The sequence below is a fragment of the Chrysochloris asiatica genome, unplaced genomic scaffold (genome assembly GCF_000296735.1).
Source record: "Chrysochloris asiatica unplaced genomic scaffold, ChrAsi1.0 scaffold00091, whole genome shotgun sequence".
NCBI lineage: Eukaryota > Metazoa > Chordata > Mammalia > Afrosoricida > Chrysochloridae > Chrysochloris > Chrysochloris asiatica.
In genome coordinates this window covers 4,569,097-4,579,691 of record NW_006408609.1, presented here as the reverse complement: position 1 = coordinate 4,579,691, position 10,595 = coordinate 4,569,097, and the positions used below count along the sequence as shown (strand labels likewise).

At 36.6% G+C, this 10,595-nt stretch overlaps 1 protein-coding gene across 1 annotated transcript in view; it reads left to right on the top strand.

The window, feature by feature from the left end:
- ROBO2 (roundabout, axon guidance receptor, homolog 2 (Drosophila)) overlaps positions 1-10,595 on the top strand; it is a gene marked incomplete at its 5' end in the record, with an annotated part of 881,870 nt that overhangs the window by 713,205 nt on the left and 158,070 nt on the right. The window lies entirely within an intron of this gene.

Here is a 10,595-nt window from a genome sequence, read left to right as displayed (position 1 = left end):
AAATGGTTTGTTCTGCTGTGCATAAAGTTTCTATGGGTTGGTACCAAATCGATAGCACCTAACAACAACAACAAAAACCTGCATTAATGAAGAAGATCTTGAAACTCTGGAATAAACACTTTTAGAAAAGCATTACTTTTGAAATTCTAGAAACAATCTAGATTAAGATATGTCCTAGTGTTGTGAATATTGTTGAAATCAGATGATCATTTCCTTTCCAATGAAGGAAAATATTCTCCAGATTTCACTCACTCCTCTTCAATGTCACCATATCTCAAGTTGAGTCTTTTAATCCAACTTTCATATTTATTGTTTATCATGAAATCTAGAAAAATGCTACTTTAAAAATGAAAAATTCTCCAGCCCTTCCTGTGCTTTGAACATTTCACTATTCTAAAAGCATTCTTTATATGAAAGGCAAAAGTACATCTTAGGACATATGAATGCTGAAGTATTCAATTGTTTATTTGGAAAACTTCTGGTGAGGGAGCTGACAGAAGAAAATGGGGATAAATATCTTATTTCCTCTACCCATCTGTCTCATTTTCTATTGGAAGCATTTCCCAAGCTTAAAAATAAAAAAAGAACATCTATTTTAGAGATGGGCAACACATTTTTTCCTAGCAGCAACCCAAAGCATGATGAGTAATTTGGAAAAGAACTGTCAAATCTACCACCTGCCTTGCTCTTGAATCTGAGCCCTGCTTAGTTTTGTGTCTTATATACCATATGCTAGATGTTGATTGCCTCAAGTATGAAAACTAAAAGCTGAGTATATCAGGTGAAGCATGTCTAAAATACCAACAACAAACTGACAATATGCAACTTATGGGGGTTTATAAGTATTCCATAATTTGTCAATTCAAAACCGTGTTTCTTTTCTATTAAACGTTGCAATCTGCAACACAAGTATTTATAAGTATTGAAAAAAGTACACATACTAGGCAAAATACCACTTTTTAGTTATTTTAAAGAAGTAACTACTATTCTAAATACAAATCTATATAGTCTTACAATTTTTTTCAATGCCTAAGCACAATCATTAAAACGTAATCACATTTCAGAAGTTTTAATTTATCGGTGCCAGTGGAGTTTTGCTTTTAGCTTGAAGTTGTTAAGTGCCATCAAGTCGGTTCCAACTCATAGCAACCTTCATAAGGTTTCCAAGGAACAGCTGGTGAGTTTGAATGACCAACCTTGCATTTCAATCAACCTATTGGTCCAGTATTTATCCTACAGCTCCACACCAGAATTCCCATAGCATGATAGAAAGCATAATACTCTTGGGCCCACCAAAAGTTCTAATAAATATGAGTGATTGAAAAGTATTTCAGGGATTATTACAAATCAGACATAACCTAAAAATAACATGATTGATGTTTACAACATACTACTCTTCCTTACAGAAATCTAGAAATTTTATTGCACAGAATATAGGTTAAGTCTATACTGGAACTATTCCAGTTTTGAAGATTTTTGTTTGTTTGCTTTTTTAAATCAGGGTTCTTTCATGCTTAGATCTACTCTCTGAAAAAAGCTTGTGTCTTGGAAGAAGGCATGGACTTTTATTCCCTGCAGCCATTCTTTGGACAAGCTGTTACCCTGTGACCTGAGATGATCATCTTCCTCTTGTGAGCACTTAATGTTTCCTGCACCTGGCAATAATTAGCTACTTGATGCAGAGTCCCATTTAATTATTGTTAAGCATCACATTTTTCATTGTTCCATATGTTTTGATTAAATGGTCAATGAAAAAGAATCTGGATTCTCATTTGTCTAGTATAGTCCAGTGCGGTTTTCATGTTGTGAAAATATCTTTAACTGATCAAGGACACTGGTTGCTTCTTATGCTTGACTGGTTTTCCTCCCTAACTTGTGTGCTTTACAGTGTCTGTCCTTTACCTGTTCATTGGCAGTTAGATATAAAATTATTGAATCATACTTTTGTTTACTCAGAACTTTATGAAAATATCCTAATGGCTTAGCATTGAGCAATATTTTGTTAAATTGTGAGGCTTGCAGATTCTTTTTATGCTCTTGACTGGGATGTGCTTTTAGTAACTAAATATTCATGGTGGTGGTGGTGGTGGTATTGTGCCATGGAATCGGTTTGAGCTCAGAGTGACCCGTACAGGGTTTCTGAGGCTGTAAAATCTTTACAGGAGCAGAAAGCCTCATCTTTCCCCATGGAACAGCTGATAGTTTTGAACTGCTGACCTTGAGGTTAGCAGCCTGATTAGTAACCACTATACTACTAGAGCTCCTTGAATACTATATAGTCCTTTATTTACAACATTTTAGATGTTATTTTGTTGTCGACTGCCCTAATAGGAAAACAGCTTAAATTTGAAGATCCAAGCTTTAATTTACATTATTTTAGGAAAATTTTCTTCTGTGTTGTCCTTGAATATACTTGTTCTGATTCATTTTTCTTCAGCTACATCAATTCTGGTGACTTACTTTTGCCTCAGTTGTATATTTATCAGACTTCCTATGATCATTTTAATGCCATCATATTTTGCATTTCACATGCTGTGATTTCTCACTACCTATTTACCACATCCTTAACTGTTCCAATCATAATTACCATTTTTCTTATTTTGTTTTTGTGCCATCGAATCAGGACCCACTCATTGTGACCCTATGCACAAGAGAATGAAACACTGCTGATCAAGGCCAACCTCACAATTGTTGCTACATTTGAGTCCATTGATGCTGCCACTGTGCCAATCCATCTTATTGGGGGTCTTCCTCTTTTTCTCCAACCTTCCACTTTATCAAATATGATATCCTTCTCAAGGGACCGGTCCCTCCTGACAATATGTTTGAAGTATGAAATATGAAGTCTGGCTGTCCTAGCTTCCAAGGAGCACTCTGACTGCACTTCCTCCAACACAGATCTATTGGCAATCCATGATACTTTCAATATTCTCCTCCAACACCATAACTCAAAGGCATCAATTCTCCTGCAGTCTTCTTTATGCACTATCCAACTTTTGCATGCATATGAGGTGATTGAAAATATCCTGACTTGGGTCAGGTGCACCATAGTCCTTAAGCTGAAGGATGTCAGAAGAGACACTAAAATTGCTCTCCGTCATAGAGATGCTAAAGCATATGGAAGAAATGAGGAGGTACAAGAGCTGTACAGAAAACTTCAAAGACTAGCTCGAGAAGATAAAGCCAATTATTACAACAAAATGTACAAAGATCTGGAATCAGAAAACCAAAAAGGAAGAACATGCTCAGCATTTCTCAACTTGGAGGAACTGAAGAAAAATTCAAGCCTCGACTTCGTTACTTAAAGATTCTCTGGGCAAATTATTGAATGATGCAGAAAGCATCAAAAGAAGATGTAAGGAATACACAGAGTCACTGTACCAAATGCAAATGATTGATGTCCAACCATTTCAAGAGGTAGCATATGATCAAGAGCCAATCATACTGAAGGAGGAAGTCCAAGGTGCATTGAAGGAATTGGCAAAGAACAAGGCACCAGTAATTGATGAAATAAAAATTGAAATATTTCAAGAAAGTGAGGTGGCACAGGAGGCACTCACTCATCTCTGCCAAGAAATTTGGAAGATAATTATCTGTATGACTGTATTTGTGCCCATTCCAAAGAGAGATGAACCAATAGTAAGGTTTCACTAAAGGAATACAGAAACGGCTGCAAGAATTATTGACAGAGAACTCCAGAGGTTCAAGCCAGATTCAGAACAGGCCGAGGAACGAGGGATATCATTGCTGATTTCTAATGACTCTTGGCTGAAAGCAGAGAATACCAGAAAGATGTTTACCTGTGATTTATTGACTATACAAAAGCTTTCAATTGTGTGGATCATGACAAGCTATGGACAACATTGTGAAGTATGAGTATTCCGGAACACATAATTGTGCTCATGAGGAATCTGGACATGAACAAAGAGACAGTTGTTTGAACAGAACATGAGACACTGAATGGTTTAAAATTAAGAAAGGTTGTATTCTTTCATTATACTTATTCAACCTGTATGCTAAGCAATTAATCTGAGTATCTGTGTTATATGAAGAGAAATGTGGCATCAGGATTGGAGGAAGACTCATTAACAACCTGCGATATGCAGATGATAAAACCTTGCCTGCTGAAAATGAAGAAGACTTAAAATGTTTACTGATGAAGACCAAAGACCACAGCCATTGGTATGGATTGCATCGCAATGTAAAGGAAACAAAAATCTTCACCACTGGACCGATAAACAGCATTCTTACCATTGGAGAAAAGATTGACATTGTCAAGGACTTCATTCTTCTTGGATCAACTATCAACACTCACAGAAGCAGCAGTCAAGAAATCAAAGGCCGTATTGCACAGGAACTTTTTAAAGTATTGAAGAGCAGAGATGTCAGCTTGAGGACTAGGGTGTGCCTGACCCAGGCCATTGTGTTTTCAATAGCCTCATATGGATGCAAAAACTGGACAGTGAATAAGGAGGATCGTAGAAGAATTGATGCCTTTGAGTTGTGGTGTTGGAGGAGAATACTGAAAGTGCCATGGACTGCCAAAAGAACCAATAGATCTTTTTTTTGGAAGAAGTGCAGCCAGAGTGCTCCTTGGAGGCCAAGATGGCTAAACTTCGTCTCTCATACTTTAGACATATTGTCTGGAGGGAACAGTTGTTGGAAAAGGATGTCATGCTGGGTAAGGTGGAGGGTCAGAGAAAAAGAGGAAGACCGCTAACGAGATGGATTGGCCAGGTGGTATCATTGATGGACTCAAATGTGGCAGCGGTAGTGAGGTTGGCCCAGGATCGGACATTGTTTCGTTCTGCTGTGCATGGGATGCTATGAGTCGGTTCCGACTTGATGACACCTGACAACAACAACAACATTGCATTAGGCAAATCTGCTACACAACACCTTTTTAAAGTGTTGAAGAGCAAAGCTTGAGTATTAAGGTGCACCTAAATAACAACCCATGCCTTAGTATTTTCAATAACCTCATATGCATGTGAAAGCTGGATAGTAAATAAGGAGGGTCATAAAAGAATTGATGCTTTTGAGTTATGGGCTGCCAAAAGAACCAACAAATCTTTGTTGAAAGACATGCAGCCCGAGTGCTTCTTGGTGGCCAGGATGGCCAAACTTCATCTCTCATACTTCAGACATATTGTCAGGAGGGACCAGTAGCTGGAGAAGGATATCATTTTTGGTAAGGTGGAGGGTCAGAGAAAAAGAGGACAACCCCCAACAAGAAGCATTGGCAAAGTGGCTGTATCAGTGTGCTCAAGCATGGCAACACTTGTGAGGTTGGCCCAGGATCGGGCAGTGTTTCATTCTGCTGTGCATAAGGTTGCTATGAGTCAGTATCGACTCAATGGCACCTAACAACAGCAACAATAACAACAATGTGAAATTCCATCCCGCCTACATTCTTCTGTCTCATCTCAGTCTTCTCAACTACTAATATGGAGTACAAATATTAAAGAGGGTTCTATAGTAAGTTGGTTTTCTATTGCTACTCAAAATATTGAAGTTGGTTTGAGGGAGTTTGTGAATTTATGAACTACAGATGGATGACTTCAGCAAATGGAAATATTTTTTTTCACTCTTTAGAGGGTTATTGCACACTCAGGAAGGCTTTGGCTTTGTCATCGCCTCGTCTGACCTGCTCTTGAGCAGTCTTTATGTGGCTTGGCATCTCTCTGCTCTCGTCTCTGAGTTTGACTCTCTTCATTTAATCACTTTATTACCCAAAATACACCATACATTATCTATCCTACCATATTAACGTAACAAATACAACTCATTCTCAAACAGGATTGTACTGTAAATCCTACAGTACCACACAAGAACTCCGTTGGCATGTTGCTTCTGTCAAGTGCCTTTGAGTTAGTTTGGACTCATAGTGACTATGTATAAGGTTTCCAGGAGCGGTTAGTGAATTTGACCCTCTAACCTCGTGGTTCAAACCGACCTAGTGGTCTATTGCTTTATCATAGAGGTTAGAATTTACATAACATATATATTTCTTTAATGGGTGAGGGGCATAATTGAATCTATAACAATGTGTTTGTTTTCTATTGTTGCATTAAAAAAAAAAGTACAGACTCTGTGACTTAAAATAATACCACTTATTAACTCACAGTTCTCTAAGTTTAAAACTCAAGCAACTGGGTTCTCTGCTTAGGGTCTCACAAGGCTAAATTCAAGGTGTTAGCTGAGCTGAGCTTTTCACTGTTGGCTCTAAGAAAGAAGCAATTTCTTAGTTTATTCAGGTTGATGGCAGGATTAAGTTTCTTGTGGGTTTCTTGTGAGTTAATTGTCATCCATGGTCACTCACAGCTTCTCCAAGCTTCTCTCAAGCCTTTCCTCATGGCTGTCTCCATCTTGAAAACCAGCAATGACCTGTGGAATTCTTCCTGTATTTTGTGTCTCTTTGAGAGAAAACTCCTTGTTTTTAAAATGCTGGTGTGATTATGTTGTTGTTAAGTGGCATAGAGTCAGTTCCAACTCGTAGTTACCTTGTATAAGGTTTCTGTGGAGTGGCTGGTGAGCTTGAACCACCAACCTTGCGATTCAAACCGACCTTGAGATTTAGCACATTATCCTACAGTGCCACACCAGGACTCTGATTTCATTATGTTAGATCCACCTTATTTTTACCTTATTTTGAGGTTAACAGAATGTTGTCAGGTGTCATTGAGTCAGAACCGACTCATAGTGACCCCATGCACAGCAGAATGAAACAATGTCCGATCCTGGGCCAACCTCACTACCGCTGCCACACTTGATGCCATCAATGATGTCACCTGGCTGATCCATCTCGTTGGGGGTCTTCCTCTTTTTCTCTGACCCTCTACCTTACCCAGCATGACATCCTTCTCCAGCGACTGTTCTCTCCGGACAATGTGTCCAAAGTAGGAGAGACGAAGTTTAGCCATCTTGGCCTCCAAGGAGCACTCTGGTTGCACTTCTTCCAAAATAGATCTATTGGTTCTTTTGGCACAGTCCATGGTTAACAGAATAATACCCTTAATTACATATGCAAAATTAATTTTTGCCATATGACATCATATCATTACTTGAGTAACTCCAGGGAACAAAGCTCATGAGGGATGTTTTCGAATTCTGCCTGCGACAGAGACATGTCATTTTCTTTCTATCCATACCTCTTTCCCTGGTTTTTGAGTTGAAGCTGATTTTCTTCAAAGTCATATTCTCTATTGTCTAAGGCCCATTCTTGACCCTAAATCTCCTTCTTTCCCTCAAGGGCAAACAGAATGGGCTTTCACAATGTTAACATAACTTTTGCGAAATAAATATTGGTTCTAGATAGAGACTGAGTTAATTGTACTGGTTTCCCTTGCACTGTTTTAGGTTTTTTCAAATGACTATAATTAGAAGTTGTCCTTCAAAATGTTGGCTTGAGGCTGTGGTAATATTTTTTTATATTAGTCATGTCTTTTGTTATGTTTTGTAAAGTGGAACATTAAGTATTTATATTATCTTAAGTTGAATCTCAAAAAAAACGAAATATATCTGATTATGAATAAAATAATGACATGTTAAGTACTCTAATTTAATACTGGAACTCTTAACTTAATATGAATTAATATTAAATACAAGGAGCCCTGGCAGTGTAGTGGATTATGTGTTGGGCTGCTAACAGCAAGGCCAGCAGTTCAAATCCACCAGCCTCTCCTCAGAAGAAAGATGATACTATTTCCTTAAAGATTTAGACACCCTATACAGGGTCACAGTGAGTCAGAACCTCCTAGAGAGTACACGGGAGCAGCAGCAGCAGCAACAATAATAAATATCAGAATAACATATATGTTCTGACCAAAATAACTATTCAGAAATTAACATAACAAGAATTCACAGGCGCTTTTCATAAATAAAATTACATTCAAACATTTTCATAACCCCTATTGAGAGTACATTTTAAAAAATTGAAACATACAATTGTTTGTAAATTAAAAATGGTATATATATATATATATATATATATATAAAGGGGCTTTTAAAAGTTCATGGAAAAATGGAATTAAAAGAAAATGGGGGGAAAAAGATAATGGAATTTTTCTGTAAACTTTTGAAGCCCCTCATGTATGTTATATATTAATGCAAATATATATTATGATATGCGTTGCATCTAAATATTATATGTATGACATTTTAAATTGCTATACTACTTATTTAAGCATATCAAATGTCACTCAAGGGAATAGTTGATAATTGAACTCATTAAAGATATATAAAGTACCAAATTAAATTAAATTTTTAAACTATCTGAATAACTTTGCAAATCTCTCTCAGGGCAAGTGTTTTCCCTTAGATTTATTGGAGATATTATTTTTCTCTTCCTTACAAATTCATTAGCTCTTTGTCAGTGAAAAACAATGTTGTGTTTATCATTCTGCCCCCTTCTTGGTCTAACTTAACACTTACATGTGGTAGGGACACACCAAATGTTGGTACAATTAATTGACACACACATATGCATACGTAGGTAATACTTGCCTAGAAAAAATGTTTATGCAAGCAGCTTTAAATAGTGCTATAAAAAGATTAAGCAACATTAATGGTAACAGGCCAATCACATATTCCCCTGTTCTGCTGGTAAGAGATAAAATACAACAAAAAGAAGGCACTAATGAGTTAGGATGGTGCCTTACTAAGCGTGTAATTAATGTTATTAAGAAACATTGCAGTTGCATATTAAAATTCCGTTAACTAAGCAGCCCTTCAGCATTAGTACATTTGTTTCTTGGTTGCAAGTTTTTTTGTTTGTTTGTTTTTTTCCCCTCTTTCCTGATTGGCATCTTCATGAAATCTTTTTCTAAAAAAATGAGATAATGGGATGTGATCAGCCTTCGTAGTTTTAACTGGAGTGCTGACATGACAATTCTGGCAAGTTGACAAATTAAGTGAGTGAAAATGGATATCTTGTGTCACTATTTAAATGAAGAGCCTATGCATTTTTAAGCTACAATTTTTCCCTTCTCCCCTTTACCCACAACTCACCCATCCACTCTAGATATGAGAAGTCTAATTTTCCAAATTTAGGATCTTGAGAGGATTTTTTTTTCAACAGTTCTTGAACTATTCTCCTTCTGTTGGCTAAAAATGATACCATTTCTCTAAGAATGGTGTAAATACTATCTTTTAAAAAGAGTTTTTAAAATAATAGTTTTAATTTGCAGAATTGTAGTCCCAGAAAGGACTGCTTCCTGTAAGGTCAGCAGTTCAAACCCACCAACTGCTTCTTGGAAACCCTATAGAGGATTGCTGTAAGTTGGTACTGACTTTTCTGCACTTAACAACAACAGTGAGGAAACCAAAACTTTATTATTTTATTTCCAGTGTTTTAATCAATAAACCAAATAGGAAAATTATAATAAACAAAGGATAATATGGGAAAATGTGAATTATAAGTTCAGAATTTGTTTGCATTTTGACAGAGCTACTATCTTGTGAATTTAGGCAATTCTCAATAAATAATTTCTGCATAACTCAAAAGTTGTATGAAATTTGCATGCTGAATCTCAGTATGATTTCTTATAGTTACATAGTTTCTGGTGCTTCCTATAATTGAAATGGAATATATTTCCATACTCTGAAATGAAATAAAGTTTAAAATGCCATCAAGATAAGTCATTCAGACTCTAACATTGAAATTTAGAGAATTTATTTGGTATTAAAAGGTACATTCAAATAAGGAGTCTCCAGCTCACACAAAGGAGAAACCAACAAGTTTAGAGAAACAAATGTAAATTAGAACTGATAAAGGAATAAAACAGGAAATGCATCAATTAAGATCTTTAGAGAGGTTGTTGTTGTTATTGTGTTCCGTCTAGTCCAAGCTGACTCATAGCAACCCCTGTGAAGGGTTTCTGAGAGTGCCTGATGAGTTTGAACTGTTGAAATTGAGGTAAGCCGTTCAGTGCTTATCCTAAAGTGCTTTACAAGGACTCCATTGGAAAGGAGAGTTTGAAAAAATGGGGAAAAGACTAAAATTAGTCAAAGAGTCAATAAAATTTATCTCTTATAGTTTCTTTTTATAGAGGATCTCATTGAACATCATCTGATCAATTTCAGGATTAATCTCTTTTTCTTGGACTTGATTTCAAATCATCATTGGTTATGCTGCTATCCAAAACAGATAGCATAAATTCCTCTTTAGGCTTCACAGTCCATTTGTGGGACAGATCTTCAATTGGGATAGAGGAAACTGAGCTTTGAAAGTCTGTAGTTTGACACAAGAATTTTTAAGTAAGATGAAATATGCTCACTTCCACTGATGTTTATATGAATTATAGGTGTTAGGTTTTCATGAATTTTAGTGTTGTTAGGAGCCATCACATTGATTTGAATTCATAGCAACCCAGTGCAAAACTGAATAAAACAGTGCCAGGTCCTGAACCATTCTCAAAATTGTTGTTATGTTTGTGTTCATTGTTGCTACCACTGTGTCAATCAATTTTGTTGGTGGTCTTCCCCTTTTCCTTTGACACTCCACTTTAACAAGCATGAGATCCATTTCCAGGGACTGATCCCTCCTAACAGCAAGTCCAAATATGGTCTCTAAATTCAGTAAGTAAGCTTAAATG